Source organism: Erinaceus europaeus, chromosome 5, assembly GCF_950295315.1.
Source record: "Erinaceus europaeus chromosome 5, mEriEur2.1, whole genome shotgun sequence".
NCBI lineage: Eukaryota > Metazoa > Chordata > Mammalia > Eulipotyphla > Erinaceidae > Erinaceus > Erinaceus europaeus.
The window spans coordinates 47,070,140-47,094,719 of record NC_080166.1 but is presented as its reverse complement, the minus strand read 5'-3'; the positions used below and the strand labels follow the sequence as shown (position 1 = coordinate 47,094,719).

Genomic DNA, 24,580 nt, shown 5'->3' with positions numbered 1-24,580 from the left:
AAGTATTGTCTAGAAAGATGGTGTCAGAGTTTGGAATAGGACTAAAAAGCTGGATCAGGGCAGAGAGTAGCTCCCAAATTTGGGAATATTATGTAAATACCATTAGCTATAAACCCCATTGATTTGACTTAGGGCCCATGTCTATTCATATTTAGCACAGGAGCCAATGTAACTTCTGAATCTCTGTTGGTCTGAGCTAATGTGTTTTTTATTTTAAGAAATTTTAGAGGTTGTGTGATGGTGTACCTGGTATTATTCTCAAGGACCCTGGTTCAAGCGCCTTTTTCCTAAGTATATGGCAGAAACTTCATGAGTAGTGGAAGCAGGTCTTCAGTTCTCTCCTTCTTTCAATTTCTTTCTGTCTTATCAAATAAAATAGAAATAAAGGGAGGGAAAAAAAACTGCCAGGAGTCAGAGAGAGAGAGAGAGAGAGAAAGAGAGGGAAGAAGAAGAAGAAGGAGAAGGAGGAAAAGAAGAAGAAGAAGAGATAAAAGAAAAAAGAAACTTGGAAATTGTAGAGAAGAAGAAGAAATAAAAGAAAAAAGAAACTTGGAAATTATAGAAATTATAACCTGGGGTGGGGGGCAGGCAGTGGCACACCCAGTTAAATGCACATTTTTCCAAGCGCAAGGACCAGGATTTAAGCCTGGCTCCCCACTTGCAGGAGGGTCTGCTTTGTGGGTGGTAAAGCAGGTCTGCAGGTGTCTTATCTTTCTCTCTGTCTTTCTATCTCCCTGCCCCCTCTCAATTTCTCTCTGTCCTATCTAATAAAAATTAGAAGGATTTTTTTTAAAAAGGCTTCTATGAGCAGTGGCACTTAGCCCCAGCTATAACCCTGCAGGCAATAAAATTAAAATTAAAATAAAAAATAGATTATAACCCTAAGGAAATTATTTTACTTGAAAAATTAAAAAAAAAAAAACCTCTTGAGATTTATTTAAATGAGTGTGAAATCTAAGGCTCAGATAATTGATTCGGAAGCTGCTTTATTATCTAGATACCTAGAGGTATTTTCAGAGAAAAGCACCATTTGTCATGTGTCAGTGAAGGATTATTCTCATATTTTTCTGAGTAAATGAAGTTTGTTTAGATCTCAAAATACTGAAATATCCTCAAAACAAATCTGGTCTTTGAATATTTCTCTTACAAATTCTGCCCCTTTCTAAGGGTTTCTGAATAGTGCCTTATGTCCTACTGTGACCATTTTAGCCAAAATATTTTTTTGTTGGTCTATTTTAACAAACTGAGATAGACTGCCAACAGATAGCTGTTGCCAACGTCAGGTCCTGCCAGTACATTCTCGGTGTGGCTTTTCTTAAACACAAACCTGATCATGTGTCAGTCCCCTTCATAAAATTATTTTATGGTATCTAACTTCCAAAGGAGAAAATGCTTTGCATGCCAAACAGGGGCCTGCATATCCTAAACTTGCCTGCCACACTCATCTCTTCTCTTACTGTCAGAACTGCTATAGATTTCTCTGTCCTAGACTTATCATATGAATGGTATCATGTAGTACATGGTCTTCATGACTAGCTTGTTTCAAAACTCAGCATGTTTTCAAGGTTAAACTATGATCTAGAATCAAGTGTTTCTTTATATGGCTAAATAATATTATATGTCATAATGGTATCATTTTGATTATTTGTCAATGCACATTAGTATAACCAAATAAACACTTTCAATATATGTATTTTTAAATGTTTTTATAATTTGTACAGAGGTACTACTCAGTGAACATATTACATACAATGTATAATACTTCCCACTGAAATCATAGTTTAAGAGATACACTAAAATATAAATAACCTTCTAATATTTTCTTTTCACCTCTCAGTGAGTCATTTTATACACTAGAAATCTCTTTCCCAAATTTTGAGTTTTCTCATTCAGGTGAGTCAGGTGTATACCAGTGTTTCCGAGGATATGACATATGCAGATACTTGGAGATTAGTGACAGCATCTTTTTCATGCAGTCATTTTTGCCCTCTTTCTCACTAGTAAATTAAGACTTAATAACAGGCTATACAGTCATGGCATCTAAAATAGAATATTAAATAAAAGTTTTATTACGTAAGTGCCTGTGTAGCTCTAGTATTGCTATTCGGCTGTGTGTATTAGACACTGCATTCCTTTTTTTTTTTTACATAAAAGAAACAGCTTGGACTCCTTTCAAGTAATCCCAACCCAGAATTAGCATTAATTTCCTTTTTCACTATTTCACTCTGATTTATTTCCAAACATCGTATATGCAGCATGATCTGTGCCTTAAAGAGACCTACTCAACCTGCTATAGAAAAACAGAACAAATAAATAAATAAGGTCCTTCTACAAAACATGTAAACTTTCTTACACTATATTCTTTCTATGCAGTGTTGAGTTGAATGTGAAGCACAAATGCAATAATCATTCTTTATTCCTAACAGTTTGGTCCTGCTAAAAAACAAATGATTGTAGCATTTGCTCTACTGTTCCAAAGACATTGTTAGTCCACAGTATCTTGTAAGATACTGGGAAGAGACTGCTGGGATACAATCCAGTGATAGACACAGTTTCTCAGAAAATTTTCTCAGAGTTCTTTTCTTATTTATCTACTATTTTCACTCATTATTCTGGGCATTTTAGTAATGAGTTACATTGATCCACATACTGTGAACATAACAGAAATGAATGCTGTATTTACTACCTAGTAAAACAAAGACAAAGCTTATGTGCGGGTGAGTCAAACCTACACTCCACTGAGTAGCAGTGTTGGGAACAGAATATGAAGCTGCCAGCTCAGAATGCTAAACGCAGTCAATTCAATGTGTTGGCTTTGCTCATGACTGAGCCAAAGATTTTTTTTTTTAAAAACGCGTAATCAGTGAGAATGTGTCTGTAATTATGTTCTAATCCAAGATGAGAGAGTGAGAAATTTTTCACTTCACCAAGAAAAAAAAAAGTAAGAATGCTTTAGTAACAATTTCAGTTTATGAAATTAATCAGACAAACCTAATTAATAGTATTTCATAACTGAGACATTTCAAAAACCTTAATTCTTTTTCCCAGTAAATGTTTTTCCTTAGCAAATACTTTTTCCCCCAACAAATGAAAATTCAGAAACTTTAGCTATAGTTGTTAAATCACTTTCATGGATATATTTCTTTCTTCCCCCCCCCCCCAGGGTTATTTCTGGGGCTAGGTGCCTGCACCACGAATTCACTGCTCCTTGGATTTTCTCCCCTTTTGTTGCCCTTGTTGTATTATTGTTGTGGTTATTATTATTTCTATTGATGTTCTTGTTGTTGGATAGGACAGAGAAAAATCGAGAGAGAAGAGGAAGACAGAGGAGGGAGAGAAAGATACCTGCAGAGGCAACCCCTCTGCAAGTGGGGAGCCAGGGGCTTAAACCGATGATTATGATATTTCTACTGTTGTTTCCTGATTTTATTTTGGCTGTAGGTACCAAATAAGAATTGTTGTGCAGGAGGCCGGGCAGTGGCACACCGGGTTAAGTGCACATAGTGCAAAGCGCAGACCCAATCAGAGATCCTGGTTCAAGCCCCCAGCTCTACAACTGCAGGGGATCACTTCACAAGTGGTGGAACAAGTCTGTCTTTCTCTCCTCTTCCTCTCTCAATTTCTTTCTGTCCTGTCCAAAAAAAAAAAAAAAAAAACTTTTAAAAAATGGCCACAGAAACAGTGGATTCCTAGTACAGGCACCAAACCCCAGTGATAACCCTAGAGGAAAAAAAAAAAATTGTTCAGCATCCTTAAACCTGAGATGGTACCCCATGATTCTAACTCTTTAAGGTTTGAGATGGGGAATGTTAATTGTTCAGCCTGTTTTGCTTTAGCACTTTCATTGACCCCTGCCCCAATCACTTTCACAAGGAGGGAAAGCACTTTCCATTAAAAAAAAAATTTGAGTTAATTCATTCAAATAGTATTCAATAACTAAAACTTTATATATGTTCTTCTAAGATCTTACATCAGATGGAAGACAAAACAGAAACATTTCTGTATCGGGGCAGTATTCTTGGATCCAGTTTTGGTGCCCTTCTCTGGCACAGCTCCCTAATAATAATTCATTCATCGGTTATTCTTCCAGTTTTCAGTTTCACTTATTCTTTCAGTGTTCAGAGAGTCTTAAAAATGCAGTGCCTGGGGAGTCGGGCTGTAGCGCAGCGGGTTAAGCGCAGGTGGCGCAAAGCACAAGGACCTGCATAAGGATCCCGGTTCGAACCCCGGCTCCCCACCTGCAGGGGAGTCGCTTCACAGGCAGTGAAGCAGGTCTGCAGGTGTCTATCTTTCTCTCCTCCTCTCTGTCTTCCCCTCCTCTCTCCATTTCTCTCTGTCCTATCCAACAACAACCACAACAATAATAACTACAACAATAAAACAACAAGGGCAACAAAAGGGAATAAATAAATAAAATAAATATAAAAAAAAAAAAATAAAATAAAAATGCAGTGCCTGGTTCTTCTAGTATCCACTACTTCCTATTTAAAAGAGTTTTTATTGCATAAGACATTTATTTGTTTGTTTTTTCCCAGAGCTTTTATACTCCAGACCAATTACTTCAGATAAAGAAAGACAGAGGATGAGAGAGATAGCAAAAGAAACTCATTTCTGAGGCTCCAAGTGTTCCAGATTCGGTCCCTGCAATACTGTAAGCTAGTGCTCCAGTTAAAAATTAAATTAAATTAAATTAAGTACAGAGGGATAGACATCATAGTACTGAAGCTACCCTCTGTGCTACAGTATTTTCATGTGGGACACGGGGGCTGGAACTTGGGTAACAGATATGACAGTGCGGGTGCTCTCCTGACTGAGTTTGCTAGCCCCAGCTTAAGGGACTTCAAATACTGACTGGTAGAAGCCAGGGTGGTAGCACAGTTGTTGTGCAGAGAACTTGTATACAAGAGGTCCCACGTTGGCTCCCTGGCACAAACATTAACCCAAGTTGAGTAGTGCTTATTTATTTATTTAATTTTTTATTATTTTTATTTTATTTATTTATAAAATAAATACTGGCATTATGGGGTGCAGAAGGTAGAAGGTCTGGCATCTGTAACTGCTTCCCTGTTGAACATGGGCATTGGCAGGTTAATCCATACTCCCAGCCTGTCTCTCTCTTTCCCCAGTGAGGTGGGGCTCTGGGAAATCGGGGCTCCAGGACATATTGGTGGGGTCGTCTGCCCAGGGAAGTCTGGTTGGCATCATGTTAGAATCTGGAACCTGGTGGCAGAAAGAAGAGTTAACGTATAAAGGCAAACAATTTGTTGACTAAAGGCTAGAATATTGCAGATAAAGATTTGGGGGTCTCTGTTTTGTAGATAGTAGTTAGTAAGCTTATTTTAGCTATATTCCAAAGGGCCCATGACCATACTAATTTGTTTTTTTGTTTTGTTTTCTTTTTCCTTTTCCCTAGCCTGACATCTGATATGCAGGTGGATCCAAGTTATTGTCTAGGGGAGATGATGTCATGGCTGGAAAAAGGACCAGAAAGCAGTTATCAGGGAAGAGAGTAGCTCTTTAATAGGGAAAGGGGTATAAATATTATTGACTGTAAACCCCATCAATTTGATTTGATCTGGGACCCATATTCTGGGGCCCCTTGATCCCTCTCAGAGGGATTAAAAAATAGGAAAACTATCAGGGGAGGGGATGGGATACAGAGTTCTGGTTGTGGGAATTGTGTGGAGTTGTAACCCTCATATCCTATGGTTTTCGTCAGTGTTTCCTTTTTATAAATAAAAATTAGAAAAAATAAAATAAATACTGACAGGCACATAGAAGGCACTATCTGTATATTGGCTGGAGGAAGGAAATCAGAATAGCAAAACATTTTCATTCTATCATTTTGCCAGCATATACTGTTTATTCTTAAGGAAATTCAGAATTATACTATATCTCAAAATAAGAATGCCACGCTGGATATCTAAATTTATAGCAATGTAAGTTAATTTTCTTTGACAATTTCTTAGAAGTATTTGTCACTTTTCTTTCAACTAAGTTTTATTGGTACTTTGAAAAGATGATCTAATATAATAAATATCTTTATCAAACAAGTGTGTTAATAAAATGAAAAGCATTATATCTTCTTCTTTTTCAGATAATATTTAATCACTTAAAAGGAACTATAATAATAATTTATGGAGATATAAAACATGGTACCTGGTATTCACTGCCAAGTAATAATACGTCATATTTATATAGCATGTACAGTTTACAAAGTCCTGTCACATGCCTCATTACATTTAGTTCTATAACAGTCCTGAGAAGTAAATTAACAAGTATTAGAATTTCTATTTTGCAAATGAAAAAATCATAGCATTCAACATATTTAGAATTCACCCAAACTTAAACAGTAGATTTAAAGAATCAAACTTCAGTCCAGTCTTCTTTTCACTCTAAAACTGCAAGGCATTGTTTCCTTAAGACATAAAATAAGCCACAAGCAATATGACCTGTTAGCATGCAGCCAGAATCAGCAAACTAAGGGTTGGCCGGTAGTCCACGGCACTACCAGTAAGTTTGAGCAAGGTGACCCCCTTCCAACCTCACCCTCCAATCTCAGGAAGCAGAGATCATATTGGACAGTTTAACTCCAGGTGCAGCATAATTAATGACCTTTTCCTACCCTCACTTCATCTCATTAGTGATCTTGTTAAGAGTTCATGAAAGATGGGAACTAGAGGAAAGGGGTAAGATCTGAATGAGAAGTTGTGTAACTATAAAGAAGAACATGGTCTAAGCAGTTAAAATATTCTGACTGTGAACAGATCCCAAAACAAATGGGCATGATACACTCAAATGATTCACATATTTCCATATTTACATTAAAATATTCTCATAGATGTGGAAGAATTATTTTACCAGGATAGTTTTCAGAGTTTCTTCCTGAAATAACTAGGGAAAAATTCTAGCAAGATTTTGGCAGTCAGTCTCTGCCTCTTGATTACTCAGTTGCTCACTGAGTGAACTACTGAACAGTACATTTCATTTACAGAAAAAAAACTTAAAGTAATGATCGGTAGCACAGCAGGTCAAGCACATGTGGTGCGAAGTGCAAGGACCTGTGTTCAACCCCCGAGCTCCCCACCTGCAGGGGAGTCACTTCAGAGGCAGTAAAACATGTCTGCAAGTATCTATCTTTCTGTCCCCCTCTCTGTCTTCCCCTCCTCTCTCCATTTCTCTCTGTCCTATCCAACAACAACATCAGTAGCAACAACAATAATAACTACAACAATAAAAAAAAAAAACAAGGGCAATAGAAGGGAATAAATAAATATTAAAAAAAAAAGAAATCGGGGAACTTGGAAGCCCCTCCCCTCTGTTATCAACTAATCCAAATTTATAGTATAATTAGAAAATGCCCATCAAAAATTCTTAGAAACAGTTCAAAAAAATAATTCATTTATTTCTATATATGGCTCACAAGCACTGACGAATGATTTCCTTGCAGAAGAAACAGTATAGAAATTATGATTGTGCATTGTTTTCCAAAATGAAGTTCAAATTTTTTAACCTGGCACTCAGAGATTTCCATGATTATATGTTTTATCTTATTTTTTAGTCTTGATCTTCTTCACTTGTTATTATTTATTTTTCACAGAAAGACTTTCTTTTTTCCTCATGTGTATCCTATACTTAATTGCTTCCATACTATGTATTTCTTATTCCTACCATTTCTACCTGTTACGGCTAAAGATTTTTTGTTGTTGTTTTTGAAGGTCGAGTTATATCATCGCTTCTTCCCTCAACTTTTCCTTTTCTGCATGAATTTCACGTCATTTAGATGACTTCACAAAGAGACTTGTTTTATCCCTTTTCCAAATGTAATCTGCTTAGCATTGGGAACTGTCTTGGTTTTCTTCACTCCCTTACATAAAAGTGTCCCCTCCTTCCCATAATTGTTTGCAGTACAATAGAATAGAAGAGGCGTGGGCTTTGAAGTCTGAGAATCCTGATTTCAAAATCCTGGCATTATCATTTATTAGCATTATGGCTAATTAGCATTAGCATTATGGTTCAAGATACTTAACCTCTCAAAACTCCAGTTTCCTTATACACCAGAAAGGCATGATAATACCCCCTCTGTTGTTACAGAACTAAGTGAGAAAGCATATTGTGAGTTCTTCATTATTATCAGACATTCAAGTGCTGGTACTGCTAATGGTCATACTTATGTTTTTTAAAACAAACTACTTAGTTGCTTCAGTTTTCAAAGTGACATAGGATACATAAGGAGTACTTTGCCGTACCACACATTCAAGTATTGAAAGACCAGTTGGAACTGGCTTATTAACTCTTGTAACATGGGAGAAAAGTGCCTCATGAATTTACTACAGAGCAGCAGAGTCCTCCCTTCCTGTTAACAAAACAGATTTTCTGACTGTTTACTTTTCGAGGGTAATCACAGCCTTAGGCCATTTTAGGTAGCAATTCTTTCCTTGGTGTCATCCTTGATTAGCTTAATGAAACCTTTTTTTTTTTTTCTTAAATAATTTGGTACTTTTTTTATTTCTTACTGCTGTAACAGGTAGTATATAATTTGTAATTTCCACATCAAATGACAGGGTGACTTAAGGATGTTGTCAAAATGGCCATCAAACTATAAAAATTTTGAACCAGACCATCTGGAGAAGTACCCAGTATGCTTTGTTGAGGGACCTGGGGCAATATCAATCAACCTTTGTGTTAGTTCTGAGGCCCCTGTCAGGGAGAAGGACGTAAATTTGAATGGTAGCAAAACTACAGCTGACAGGTGGCAAACTAGAGTGAACACCTAGAAGAAAACCCATACATGCATGCCCCTCAGCAATTCTCAGCGGCTTTTTTCCCGTTATAATTATTCTTTGTGGTCATTGTTAAGAAGAATAGAAGAACAACTGCCTAAATGCTATATATATATATCAGGCAGAATCCATGTAGTAAAAATATATTTATTAGTAAAAAGACAACCAAATGCAATTTTAAACAACTCCATGTTTCATGTTTAGAATTTGTCTTTACTAGTCTTTTAGGCTGTTGGAAAAGTCATGACGTTTTTTTCTAGGTTTTCCTGTGCAAAAATGCATCGTGACTTTTCTGACAGCCCAGTAAGTTCTCTTCATCCTTAAACATAGAATATTTTATTTAAATTCATTTGATTTGATTTTCAGTATAACAACTTTATGGTAACTAAATTACATAATATGAAAACTGTTAAGTTATTACCAATGTTAATATTATAACTATAAACTTAATAAAACAATGCATTAAAAAAACTGTGGTAGTAGCAGCAAGGCTTAATGTTTTCTTCATTTCTAATACCTTAAGGAAAAATAACAAAAGTAAAAATTAAGGAAGCTTCTAGCTAGATAGCTCATTTATACTGGGGGCTCATGCCATTTTACATATGATCACACTATATTATAAGTGTACATAAGTTTTAAATAATTATTATAATAAAATATGTCAACTGCTATTTTGCACTAAAAATGGAAAGTGCATAGTAATAATGTAGAGAGTGGACATAGTATTGGTATTTATTGGTTGTTTGATATTCTCCAGTTTGGACTTAAGATTTTTCATCAATACAAGGAACAGGTTATTATTATCTAAGAATATTTTAGTGCTAATGTTTTTGTTGTGAACCATGGCATACTTCTTTTACAGTGAATATAAAAAATAAGATTAAGGGGAGTCGGGCAGTAGCGCAGTGGGTTAAGCGCACATAGTGCAAAGCGCAAGGATTCACTGGGGTTCGAGCCCCAGCTCCCCACCTGCAGGGGAGTCGCTTCACCGCCTGTGAAGCAGGTCTGCAGGTGTCTGTCTTTCTCTCCCTCTCTCTGTCTTCCCCTCCTCTCTCCATTTCTCTCTGTCTTATCTAACAATGATGACATCAATAAATAACAATAATAATGACAACAATAAAAAAACAAGGGTAACAAAATGGAAAATAAATAAATATATTTTTAAAAGTTTTTTAAAAATAAGATTTAGCAGTCAGTAGGATGTATAAACAAACTAGGAATCCTTAGATGTGAATTTTTATATTTTTCACAAGCCACCTTACTAGAAATTTATAGTAAAAAATACAATTGAAAAATCAAGGATTTTTCTTTTCTTTTTGATTAATAGTGGGCTACAAGATTATAAAATTACAGTATATAGTTCCACATCACACTCACCACAAAGTTGTGTGTCTTCCCATTGACAACCACCATAGTTCTCACATAGAAATAATTCGCTTCTGTTTTTTGTTTTGTTTGTTTTGTTTTTTTTTTACTCAGGGAATATTGTTACGGCTATATTCCAAAATAGAATACAGTGTGAATAGCTGAATAAATATTAGCCATGTTATATATGCCTTCATATTTCTCACTTCAATTCATAGAAAAGCACAGAGGGAAATATTCTATACTATTTTACTTTGAGCGTTATTTTAAGCCATAGAAGAGCGTGAAGTAATGATGCCAGAATGAACGTGAGAAAAAGAAAAACTCCAGTTAGTTGTAGACTGAATTCCACTTAGTCGCCAGGAAGTGTCAAAACATGCATGCTGTAGCATTTAATGTCCAGTCATACTTCAGGTAACCCCCTAAGTTATGTAACTACTTTCCACTAATTCTCCTGAAACTATAAAAGCTTATTTTGACCACCAGATGGAGCCAGTATTGTTTGATTTATTCAAATTGACTAAAATGATTTAATGAGAGATTTCTTATTTTATCTCATAAGAGGGGAGACCTAGTTTTAATCGAATTGTGGCTTTGTCTTTGTAACTATTCATTTAGACACATCCATTAAATAATTTCTTTTTTAAAATTTTTAAAGGTTTTATTTATTCATTGATGAGACAGATTTTGTGTGTGTGTGTAGACTTCCACTTAGAGTTAACAGGCTATGCCCATTCTTAACATTCTCACAACGAATTCTTTAACAAAACAAAACAAGCACTTTGTTAACAGTTATTTTCAGTCTTAAATTGTACCTAATATATATGTTAATTTTTATCACAATGTCCATGTATAGGAAAATACACTGTATGCAGGATTCAACACTGTTCAGGGGTTAGGCATCCCCTATATGTGCAACTAAAAAAGAAGGTACTACTATAGTGTGTTTAAGAGCTACAAAGTATTTTAAAATTTCAAGAGGAAAATCTGACTCATTAATGCTTATGAAGTAAAAACCATAAAGGAGTTTCTAGGTTGAAATTATTTGTATAAACTCACTGTTTAGTGCACTGCACTTCTCTTTCATTCATTATGTGGTCAAAGAAATTGAGAACATAACCTATTGGTGACCTTTTGATGGTTCAAATTGGAATACTTTAATCTGTGGGTTGTTTTTTGTTTGTTTGTTTTGTTTTGTTTTTGGATTCAGAGGAAATAGTCCAGCTAATTATGAGCTTGTACTTTAGAGCCAGATGACATGGTTTTATATCTCTATGTTTATAATCCCTAAAATAAAGTACATAACACCTTACTGCCTTAGAATCCTTATGAGCAAAAATGGCTCTGACAATTTGCCTTCCTCATAGTTGGATGTGAGGACTAAACAAACCACACATGCTGTGTACTTGAAGCACTATTAATGCTGTTAGGTATTTTCTAATCAGACACTTTTCATAGAACTAATTTAAGGTACAGTATATAATATATGTAAATCTCAATCAAAACATAGTTTGTAGCTTCCAGAAAGTGTGATAAGATGCAATCAGATATCAGTAACATTGTTTTTTCTATGCCCACTAAAGACTATGCTTTATTTATTTATTTATTTATTTATTTATTTTGCCTCCAGGGTTATCGCTGGGCCTTGATGCCTGCACTTCGAATCCATTGCTCCTGAGGGCCATCTTTTTTCGATTGTTGTCATTGTTGCTGTTATTGTTGTATTGATAGATAGGACAGGGAGGAATTGCGAGAGGAGGGGAAGACAGAGAGGGGGAGAGAAAGAAACACCTGTAGACCTGCTTCACCGCTTGTGAAGTGACCTCCCCCTGCAGGTGGAAAGCCAGTGCTCAAACTAGGATCCCTGTTCCAGTTCTTGTGCTTCACTCTATGTGCCTTTAACCTGGGTGCGCTACTGCCTGGCACCCCAACTCTGCTTTTAACATTATCCTGTTTACCATTATCCTAACATATAATCTTTATTTATATAAAAGGTTTCATTTATTAGAGGAATTTTTCTTTCTGTTAATTTTCATTTATTTTTTTCCAAAGCATTTTAAAATTTGTGATTGATAGTGGTTTATAAAATGGTAACATCTAGTAAAATTGTTAGATATGTAATGTATAGTAAGTATATAAGATATACTGCATCCGCCACCAAAGTTCTGTGCCCCCACACTCAACAATTACCATATTATTTCTCACAAAGTCTTAGGCACATTTTGTTTACTTCTGATTTTATTTTAAAGATTTATTTATTCCCTTTTGTTGCCCTTGTTTTTTTGTTGTAGTTATTATTGTTGTTGTTGTTATTGGATAGGACAGAGAGAAATAGAGAGAGGAGGAGGAGACAGAGAGAGGGAGAGAAAGATAGACACCTGCAGACCTGCATCACCGCCTGTGAAGCGACTCCCCTGCAGGTCAGGAGCCGGGGGCTTGAACTGGGTTCCTTACTCTAGGTCCTTGCACTTGGCGCCACATGCGCTTAACCCGCTGCGCGACCACCCGACTCCCCCTATTTCTCCAAGTCTAATTATTCTCCAGTTCCATCCATTTTGTCCCAAAGGACACAATATTTCTTTTTTTTTTTTTTTTTACTGATGAGTAGTATTACATTGAATATATATCCTGTAACTTTTTATTTAATCCAGTCATTTGATCACATTGCATAGTATTTGAATTCTTTGCAGCTGCGTTTTGTGTGGAGCTCCTTTCAGTAATTCTTGGAAGGTAGCTATGCTCACCACTATAGCACCAACGCTATTTTCATTCATTCTTACCAGCCAGGATTGGTGATGACAAATTCGTTCAGTTTTTGTATGTTTGAGAAGACCGTTATTTCTCCATTATATTTAAAGGGTAATGACAGGATAGAATGTTTATGGCTTGTAGTTCTTATCATCTAATAATTTGAATATGTCATTCCATTTCCTCCTTGCCTCTGGGGATTATGATGAGAAATCATTTGAAAGCCTTTATATGTTAGTTTGGTCCTTTCCCTAGAAACCACCAATATTTTTTCTTTTCCCTTGCTTTCTCATAGTTTGACTATACTTTGTCGTGATGTAGAGCATTCCAGATCCAGGAACATGGGTGATCACTCAGCTTCTTTGGTGTCTATATTTTCTTTTATATATATATATATTTATTTTCCCTTTTGTTGCCCTAGTTTTTTTATTGTTGTAGTTATTATTGTTGTTGTTATTGATGTCATTGTTGTTAGGACAGACAGAAATGGAGAAAGGAGGGGAAGACAGAGAGGGAGAGAAAGATAGACACCTGCAGACCTGCTTCACCACCTGTGAAGTGACTCCCCTGGGGCTCGAACTGGGTTCCTTACTCCGGTGCTTGCACTTTGCGCCACCAGCGCGTAACCCGCTGCGCTACCACTCAACTCCCTAGCTGGAGATCTTTAACTAAGATTTTCTATTTGTTCCTGTTAATTTTCTATTTGTTCCTGCTGTGACTTCTTTGAATATAGTCTCTGCTCCTCTCTCCCTCTCTTCTTTATTGGGGATTCCAATAACTCTCATGTTCATCTTTCTGGTGGGGTGCTATTTCACATAGAATCTTTTCATTTTTGGGAGTCGGGCGGTAGCGCAACAGGTTAAGCGCAGGTGGCACAAAGCGCAAGGACCAGAGTAAGGATCCCTGTTTGAGCCCCTGGCTCCCCACCTGCAGGGGAGTCGCTTCACAGGCGGTGAAGCAGGTCTGCAGGTGTCTTTCTCTCCTTCTCACTGTCTTCCCCTCCTCTCTCCATTTCTCTCTGTCCTATATAACAACAAGGACATCAATAACAACAACAATAATAACTACAACAACAATAAAAAGACAACAAGGGCAACAAAAGGGAAAATAAAAAAATAAAATTTAAAAAAAGAATTGTTTCATTTTCCACAAACTTTCCATCTCCATCATTTTTTAATTCACATAATGTTTTGTTTTTTTTTTTTAGCCCTGATCTTACTTCCTTGACAGGATTGAGTCTACTTTCTAGGCCTGCTACCTGAGCCTGAACTGCATTCAAATTGTCCTTCATACCCTTTAATTCTTTTTGGAGATTTTCTCTCATACTTTCTATCCTTTCAGTGGCTGCTATTTGGAGTTGTCCTTTCACTTATTAAAAAGTTGTTTATTGGGAGTCAGGTGGTAGCTCACGGGGTTAAGTGCACGTGGCGCAAAGCGCAAGGACTGGCTTAAGGATCCTGGTTTCAGCCCCCTGCTCCCCACCTGCAGGAGAGTCGCTTTACAGGCGGTGAAGCAGGTCTACAGGTGTCTTTCTCTCCCCCTCTCTTGTCTTCCCCTCCTCTCTCCATTTCTCTCTGTCCTATCCAACAACGATGACATCAATAACAATAATATCTACAACAACAATGAAAACAACATGGGCAACAAAAAGGAAATAAATAAATAAATAAATATTAAAAAATTGTTTATTCTGCAACCCACAACGACCCTGGGTCCATACTCCTAGAGGGATAGAGAATGGGAAAGCTATCAGGGGAGGGGGTGGAATATGATGGAGATCGGGAGGTGCGAATTGTGTGGAGTTGTAAGCCTCCTATTCTACGGTTTTGTTAATGCCTCCTTTCTTAAATAAAATAATAATAATAATAATATTTTAAAATTCAGGAGGGTTCAAGCACATAAGAAATGAATGTGTACATTTCTGTTTTGCTAGCATGAATTGAGCTAACATAGAACATCCTTCACCTATAAATATTATAGAAAACCTGGCTGATATATGATCCAGCCCAATTTAAAATACTTCACTAAGTTTGAAAGAGAGAAAGAAAGAAAGAAAAAAAAAAAAAAAACTCAGGAAACAAAAGGGAGACATAACCAGAGCAAGAAATGAGAAAACTGATACTGTAGTTATACAGGAAATATCAGAACCAGATGTAGAGTGTAATAGCTTGGAGATATGGTTTTAATCTCACACTTAAATATGTGGCCTTTGGTCAGGAGAGATAGGAACTAGAGAACTGTCCACCTGCTCAGGAGGGATACAAAAAAAATGTCATTTTTTTCACATCTATATGTGGGAAGGAAGAAGTCTCACACAAGGACAACACTTGGACTGGGGAGGTAGTATAGTGGTTAAGCATAAAGACTTGCATGCCTAATACTCTGAGGTCACAGTTTCAATCCTTGCACCACCATAAGCCAGAGCTGAGCAAATTTCTGATTAAAAGAATAAAATTCCGCTGCAGGTGTCTCTCTCTCTCTCTCTCCCTCTCTTTCTCTCCATCCCCTCTTAATTTCTCTCTGTCTCTATCCAACAATAAATAAATAAATAAAATTTCTCTACCAATCAAGGCTATAAAGTCTAAATGTATACTACCTGTATGACACAGGAATCTTAGGCCAAAAAAATTAATTTAAAAAAATGGGGCAGAGGGGACATAGCATAATGGTTATGCAAAGAGATTCTCATGCTGGAGGCTCCAAAGTCTTAGATTCAATCCCCCCACACCACTATAAGCCAGAGCTGAACAGTAAAAAAAAATTAATTAATTAATTAAAAAATGATTCTACCTATCCTACTAGGGAAAGATAGAAACAGGCTGGGGGTATGGATCAACCTGCCAATGTCCCTGTCCAACAAAACAGCAGTTACAGAAGCCAGACCTACCAACTTCTTCACCCCAAAAATAATTTTGATCCATACTCTCAGAGGGGGAGAAATGTTAGGGAAAGATGACCAGAGGCCCCTGAACCCCAATTCTATCAGGACCTTTAGAGAAAAGAGGGAATAAAAGGAAGACATTCAAAAGTAGTATGAGGTGTAAATGTGACTTAGAAAGGAAGAGAAGGCAGGACTATAGAAAAAATGGGCAAATCTATATAAATATAGTTATAAAAAATGAGATTGCATATTGTATTAACTGCAACGTGGACTCACCTGGGGCTCAGGAAAGGAACCATCTGTTGTAGAAGGACTGCCTCTCGAGGAAAGGAGTAGATAACTAGGCTCCCCTTAAAGCAGAGGGAATCCAACTAGAATAATAATCATTAAATTCCCATCATTCCTTTCCCTATGCTATAATCTGTCCACCCTCACCTTGCATTTCTTAGAGTGTACTTCTCTTTCCTTTATGAAGACAACTTCACTTATTCCAACTTCCTGTATCTTTCTTCTAACAACATCTACATAAGGGTCAGGCACATTCAGTAGAACTGACATGCTGCAGTGCTCAAAAACCCGAGTTCAAGCCCTCTGTCCCCACCTGGAGTGGAGAAGCTTCACAAGCAGTAAAGAAGTGTTATAGGTGTCTCTCTCCTCTCTTCATCTCTCTCTCTCTCTCTCTTCCTTCTAGATTTATCTCTGTCTCTATTCAATAAGTAAGTAAATTAATAAAATTTTAAAGCTAAAAAAGAAAAAAGATGGCTCTGAACCCATGGAAATTCTTTTGAAAGGTGTGGACAGGTACATAGAACCTTATTTGGACCTGAATAATTCTACTACTCCTCGTCAATTCCTCTCCTACCTTCCCCAATAGAAGGTGAAAGACAGAGAGGGAGGGAAAGAGAGAGAAGAGAGGCACCACAACAATGCTCCTCTGATCATGAACCTTCCTCTGTGCATGATGCTCTTATATGCCGGCAGGTAGCTAAAACCTGGGTCTTTGCACAAGTCAAGCTGCACACTCTGTCAGTGAGCTGTCTCTTGACAGCCTCTCTGTACCCTATGGAACGTCTTAATTGCTCTGTAGAAACAAGTATATCACTTCTCTGTAGAAATCCTTACATACTCGTGGTATTTAAGTTTTTTTAATTTTCTCTTAGCGATTCAGTATTGATTTACAAAAATTACTTGTCAACAAAGGTATAATTCCACACCATTCCCACCACCCGAGTCCTGAATCCCAAGTCCCTCCATTGCAAACCACCATGGTTCTCCTAAGGTTGCAAACAGGGGTTAACTGTCATCTCCACAACTCTCTGTCTGCACTTGTACATAATTACCCCCTTTTTCTCCCAGATCCAATCCTCTCTTCCCCTCCAAGCCACACATAACCCTGTTACTACATCCAAATATCTCTCCCCTTTTCATCCTGTGTCTCTGGAACCTGATGGAGCTGGAGTTCAGCCCTCTTTTCTTCCTCCTATCACTTCTCCACTGGGAGTATAGATCAAAGTTGGTTTTGTGGTGCAGAACATAGACGGTCTGACTTCTGTAATTGCCTTTCTGCTGGATTTGGGTATTGGCAGGTCAATCCATACCCCCCAGCCTATCTCTGTTTTTCCCTAGTGGAGTAGGATTCTGTAAAGGTGAGGTTCTAGGAAACACTGGTGAGGTTGTCTGCCCAGAGAAGTCAGGATGGAATCATGGTAGCATCTGCAACTTGGTGTCTGGAAGGTGGCAGGACATAAAGTGAGACAACATGGTTAATGTACGGGAACCAAAAAGTAGGAACAGAGCAGATGAGATTAGGGGTCTAGGAGTAGAAAAAAGCTAGAAGTCCATTTTAGGCATGTTTCTAGGAGCCCACAACTATGGTAGTTTTTGCTTGAGTTTGATAGCTAGGTGCATAAGAATTCTATGGAGTTTGATGGAGATATAACTAAAGATAAACTCTTTCTCTCTCTCTCTCTCTCTCTCTCTCTCTCTCTCTCTCTCTCTCTCTCTTTCTCTCTCTCACACACACATACACAAAAAGACCAAGACACCCCACCTGCAGGGGGAAAGCTTCGCAAGTGGTGAAGCAGGACTGCAGGTGTCTCTCTGTCTGTCTCCTTCCCTCTCGATTTCTGACTGTTTCTATCCAATAAATAAATATAATACAAAAAAAAAGACATATAGAGATGTTACCACAATAGGTAAAGAGTTAGAAAGTGTTTAGGGAAAAAAAAGTATTCCCAGTGGTCAGGATGGTAACTTAGAGATAGATCATATGCCTTACATATGGCAGGCCCTGGTTCAGTTGCTGGTACCACATAAAATGGCAGCATGGTGCTCTGGTTTCCTCCCTCAAAAAGAAAAGAAAAGAAAAGAATAAGAACAATCTCCAAACTTAATCTGAAAAATATACTATAGAAAGTGTGTATTACTGGTCCGGGAGGTGGCACAGTGATAAAGCTTTGGACTTTCAAGCATAAGGTCCTGAGTTTGGTCCCCAGCAACACACATGCCAGAGTGATGTCTGGTTCTTTCTCTTTCCTCCTATCTTTCTCATTAATAAATAAATAAAATCTTTTTAAAAAAAAAGAAAAAGAAAGTGTGTACTAATTAGATGTGTAAAGGAATGAAAATATTAAAGCAAACAAGAAAAGAGAATTTGCAAAAAATAGATTATCTAGAAAAGAATGTATTCTTAAAACCAATGATTCAGTTTACCCCTTAAAAATCAATTGGATACAAGAAAAGCAAACTGAGCTATCAAGATAAGGACATTTTTATTATACTATTGATAAGTAAAAACATGAAAAAACAATGAAGTATGATTAGTTTTATTTACAAAAAAGAAATAGCACTATATACTAAAGTGATATATCTAGTTAGGAAATAAAAGAGAGTTGAGCAGAATTTTCATAGTTTCTGCAACAAATGTCATTGGCTCTGGCTTTGTATATTCTGTGTTAAAGTGTTTGGACAACAGTTTCCTCATAGTCCAGATAGAAGCTTAGGAGGACCAATCCTCATACCAGAGATGTATATACCAGGAGACCTTACAACTGTGGGTTGTTTACTTGGTTTTGGCTTGAAGTCTAAACAGAAGGAGGAGGAAGACATCCTAAAGTCAAACAATTGAAAATCTCAGAAAATCAAGTGTTTGAGAAACCATTATGAAGAGATTATGACAAGCCAATTAATGTATCCCTCAGTTCACATAGCTGTGAGATGTGTATTGAGAGCATACACGATGAGCTTAGCAAACTGTAACTGAAGTGATCATGCTAGCTCTCCAAAATATATTCATCCACAGAATAGAACTATTGTACTCTTTGTCAACACCTTATTTTCCCCAGCCCCTAGCCCTGGCCATTACCATTCTGTTCTCTTATTTTATGTGTTCACTTTTATTAGATTCTATATAAATGTGACCTCAGGCAGTGTCTTCTCTGTTTGGAATGTTTCTCATAGCATAGCATCCTTTAGGTTTATCTAAGTTGTTGCAAAATGATATAGTTTCCATCTTTTTAAAGGCTAAATAACAGTCTTTGTGTGTGTGCTACATTTTCTGTATCTGTTGGTAGACATGTACATGCTTTTTATATCTTAGCTATTGTGAGCAATGTCCTACTGAGCATGAAAGAGCAGGTATCGGACCTTCTTGTGTAAATTCCCAGGAGGTTCTGGTAGAAACTCTGCTATATTTGTTTTCCATTCTGTAAAAATTGATTTTTTTTTATTTTATTTTATTTTTTCCCTTTTGTTGCCCTTGTTGTTTTTTATTGTTGTAGTTATTATTGTTGTCATTGTTGTTGGATAGGACAGAGAGAAATGGAGAGAGGGAGGGGAAGACAGAGAGGAGGAGAGAAATATAGACACCTGCAGACCAGCTTCACCGCCTGTGAAGCGACTCCCCTGCAGGTGGGGAGCCGGGGTTCGAACCGGGATCCTTATGCCGGTCTTTGTGCTTTGCGCCACCTGCGCTTAGCCCACTGTACTACAGCCCGACTCCCAAAAAATTGCTATTTTTTAATGATTCATATTATTTATTCTTGAAGGAATATCAGGCAGCCATTTTATGTGCTTTTATGTATTCCAAAAACACTTCTATACCTATAATGCTGATCCAGTATTACACGCACAAACACACATATCTATATAGATAGAAATGCAAACAGACAAGTAACAATTCTTTTCTATTTTGAGCAAATGTGGAAAATGTACCATTGTGACAATGAAAACCGTGTAGATCAGCTTTTCCTCAATAAGGTGATATTGGAAGAAGCAAGGAAGGAAGGAAGGGAGGGAGGGAGGGAGGGAGGAAGGAAGGAAGGGAGGGGAGGAAGGAGGAAGGAAGGGAGGGAGGTGAAGAAAGAGAATAAGAAGCAGGGGAATGAGGAGAATAAATAGAAAAAAGAGATTTTTAGAATTGAAGAAGTGTACATAGACTGAGAGATACTGTGTACAGAATACATATCTAACAGGATTGTATCCAGACTAGATATTATTAAATAATATAGTATTCTTAAAACCCAGTAAAAAGATGAAAGTTTTTGTTTTGTTTTGTTTTTTAAACTCAGTGATTTATTTATTTCTTTATGGGGGGGGCGGCTAATGGTTTACAGTCAACAGTTAAATCCAGTAGTTGCTACATGGGAAATATTTCTCAGTTTTCCTTTTCACATTACAATATATATATATTTTTTATTTTTATTTATAAAAAGGAAACACTGGAAAAACCATAGGATAAGAGGGGTACAATTCCACACAATTCCTACCACCAGAACTCTGTATCCCATCCCCTGCCCTGATGGCTTTCCTATTATTTAACCCTCTGTGAATATGGACCCAGGGTCATTAAGGGGTGCAGAAGGTGGAAAGTCTGGCTTCTGTAACTGTTGACAGGTCGATTCATACTCCCAGCCTGTTTCTTTCTTTCCCTAGTGGGGTGGGGCTCTGGGGAAGTGGGCTCTGGGGCTCCAGGACACATTGGTGGAGTTGTCTGCCCAGGGAAGTCCGGTTGGCATCATAGTAGCATCTGGAACCTGGTGGCTGAAAGAAAAGTTAACAGATAAAGCCAAACAAATTGTTGACTAATTATGAACCTGAAGGCTGGAATATTGCAGATGAAGATTTTGGGGTCTCCATTTTGAATATAGCTAGTAGGCCTATTTTAGTTATATCCTAAAGGGACCATGACTATACTAGTTTTTTCCTGAGCCTGATCTCAGATATGCGGGTAGACCCAAGTTATTGTCTGGGGAGATGATGTCATGGCTGGAAAAAGTTTTAATAGACAAGATTTAAATAAAAACTTCCAAGGGAAGATATACAAATAGTCAACAAGCACATAAAAAATGTTTAAGATGGCTCATCATTAAAGAACAGCAAATTGAAATTACACAAAACGCCACTTTATACCCTCTAGAATGGCAAAAATTAAATGACTAGATTTCATTTGGAATGTGAAATAAATAACGCAAACCCTCATCCACTGGAGGAATGATATAGGCATATACTACAACCTCTTTGGAAAACAAGTATGACAGTATCTTACAAAATTAAATATATACAAATCATATGATCCAATTATCCCACTCTTGTGTTTTTACTCAAAAGAACTGAAAATATGTATCCACAAATAGATTTGTATGAAATGTCAATGAAGCATATTTTTGGTAGCTAAAAAAAACTATAAACAACTCAAATAGCCATCAACTACTGAAAGAGGAAAAATAAATAAATAAAACATATCCAAGATTAGCAAGCTAGTTCACCTGGATAGTGGGCCTGCTTTGTCAAGAACCTGACCAGGTTCAAGTCTGGCCCCTACCACATTGATGAAAGCTTTGGTGCTGTGGTAGCATTTCTTCTCTCCCTCTGTATCTGTCTTTATCTTTATGAAAAAGTTCACTGGGAAAAACCCATTGTAATAAATCTTTTTATATACCAATAATTAAAATCACTTCTTCACTAGTTATTTTTAAGTATATGTGTCTATGATATATTCCTACATTTAACATTTTATTCTTTGTTAATATACTCAGTTTTTAGTATTTAGAGTTATTATTGAATGATTTCATATCAAATTATTTATAACGGTTCCTTTCAAGTTTTTTTTTTCAAAATCACATTGGAAAATAATAAAGATTATTTCAGTTCACACTGTTTTTTGTTTTGATCTGTTTAAGCTGAAAACCTGAAACTCTGTTCTTCCCTTTGTTACTGCCACCAGGGTTATTGCTGCCTGCACTGTGAATCCACTGTTCCTGGTGGCCATTCCACCCTGCCCCCCCCCTTTTTTTTTATTTAATGGGATAGAGAGCAATTAAGAGGGGAGGAGAAGGGGGAGAGAGACAAAGAGACACCTGCAATACTTGCTTCAATGTTCATGAAACACCCCCCCCCCGCAGGTGAGGAGTGGGGGCTCAGACCCTGATCCTTGCACATGTTATATGTGTGCTTAACAAAGTGCACTCTAGCCCAGCCCCTAGAGTTTTGGTTTTTTGTTTGTTTTGTTTTTCTTTTTAAGCTACAAAACCTCAGTAATATTTTTTACTTCAAACACCTTGCAAATATTCTTAGTAGCTGGTTTTTAATATAATTTTATTGGTAATTTAATATTGGTATAAAGAATTACAAGACAACAGGGGTACAATTCCACAGCATTCCCACTGCCAAAGAACTATGTCCCCATTCCCTCTATTGGAAAATGCAGTGATTCTCCCAAGGTCACAGATATGGATTGACTGTTATTTCTATAACTATCTGTAGATAGATAGATAGATAGATAGACAGACAGACAGACAGACAGACAGACAGACAGACAGACAGTGTCTTTTTCTGTGGTCCTGTCTTCCTTTCTAAGTCACACCTACACCTGTTACTACTTTGGAATGTCTTTCCTTTTTTTCCTCTTCTCTCTCTGGATGCTGATGGAATTGGGTTTCAGAGCCATCTTACCCTAACATTTCTTCTCATCTGGGAATATGGACTAAAAAATTGGGGGGGTGGGGGGCTGGGTGGTGGTGCACCTGGTTGAGTGCACTTTACAGTGCTCAAGGACTCAGGTTTGAGCCCCCGGTCCCCACCTGCAGGAGGAAAGCTTCACAAGTGATGAAACAGGGCTGTGGCTCTCCTCTCTCTCTCTCTCTCTCTCTCTCTCTCTCTCTCTTTCTCCACCTTCCTCTCAGTTTCTGACTGTCTCTATCAAATAAATATAAAGATAATTTTAAAAAAATAAAGAAACTATGGGGGCCGGGTAGTGGTGCACCTGGTTGAACACACACATTACAGTGCATAAGGACCCAGGTTCAAGTTCCCGGTCTCCACCTGCAGGGGGAAAGATTCACAAGTGGTGAAGCAGTGCTGCGGGTGTTTTTCTGTCTCTTTCTCTCCCTCACTATAACCCATTCCCTCTCAATTTCTGGCTGTGTTTATCCAATAAATAAATAAAGATTTTTTTAAAAATTTGGGGGGAGTGCAGAAGAGTTCTAACTTCTGTAATTGCTTGACCACAAGACATGATCATTGCCATGTTGATTCATACCCCCAGCCTGTTTTTTGTTTTTCCCTAGTGGGGTGGGACTCTGGAGAACTGAGGTTCCAGGGCACATTGGTGACATCATCTAGCTGGCTGGGTTTTTTATTTATAAGTGAGAGAAGATGAGAGAGAGAGAGAGAGACAGAGAGACACACAGAGAGAGGACACCAGGGCATCACTCTGGAGTATACAATGCCTAGGATTTAATTTAGTGTGCCATTCTCTCTCTCTCTCTCTTTTTTTTTTTTTTTTTGCTTTTTTTTCCCCTTTTGTTGCTCTTATTGAAATGGAGGGGAAGACAGACACCTGCAGACCTGCTTCACCACTTGCGAAGCTACTCCCCTAGGTGGGGAACTGGGGCTCGAACCAGGATCCTTTTGCCGGTGCTTGTGCTTCCTGCCACGTGCACTTACCCCGCTGCCCGACCCCCTTAGTGTCCCATTCTTGGGAGCTTACTGCTTCATGTCCTGGGCCGAGTTGATATATTTTTTGACAAAACTATGTTTTCAATCAACACAGAAGTTAGCTAATATTTTGAGATTACTGCAGGGTCAAATTTATATATAGCTTTAATTTCAAATTTAGTAAAAACTATTGATTAAGTAATTGATTTTATTGCCACCAGGTTTACTGCTGGGGCTTGATGCCTGCACTATGAATCCACCACTCCCAGCAGCCATTTTTTTCTTTTTCTTTTTCTTTTTTCATTAGATAGGACAAATAGAAATTGAGAAGGGAAAGGGAGATAGGAAGGGAGAAAGAGACACCTGCAAATCTATTTCACTGCTTGTGAAGCATCTCTCCTGCAGGTGGGGAGTAGAGGCTCCAACCCAAGTCCTTAAGCATGATAAAATGTGTGCACTTAACCAGGTGTACAACTGCTTAGCCCCAGTCAAAAACTATTTTTTTCTGCTTCTAGTAATTGTCTCAACTTATTTACTATATATACCTGCTTGTTATGATACTATCCAATTGAAGTCATATATTGTTACTGTTGTTTCAATTACCAAACAAAAATTAGAAAATTAACCAGTACTGAAAGATTTAAAGCAGAAATAATATAAGATAGTATTGCTCAATTTTAGGAAAATCTTGATTACTCTAAAAGTAGCCTAAATGACTATTCTAATCAAACAAGTACAAGTGAAAACAACTGCAACCATATAGTTTATAAATTTAATTTAGTTATGTCTTTAATTTTTGTTGTCATTTTTGTTAGGAGGTGTTAATAGTTTGTAGTGCAATCACAGGCACATGGGTATAATTTCTCAT

At 37.4% G+C, this 24,580-nt stretch overlaps 1 protein-coding gene across 2 annotated transcripts in view; it reads left to right on the top strand.

Moving 5' to 3' along the window:
- CWC27 (CWC27 spliceosome associated cyclophilin) overlaps positions 1–24,580 on the top strand; it is a 224,467-nt gene that overhangs the window by 154,648 nt on the left and 45,239 nt on the right. The gene's annotated exons all lie outside the window — the stretch shown is intronic.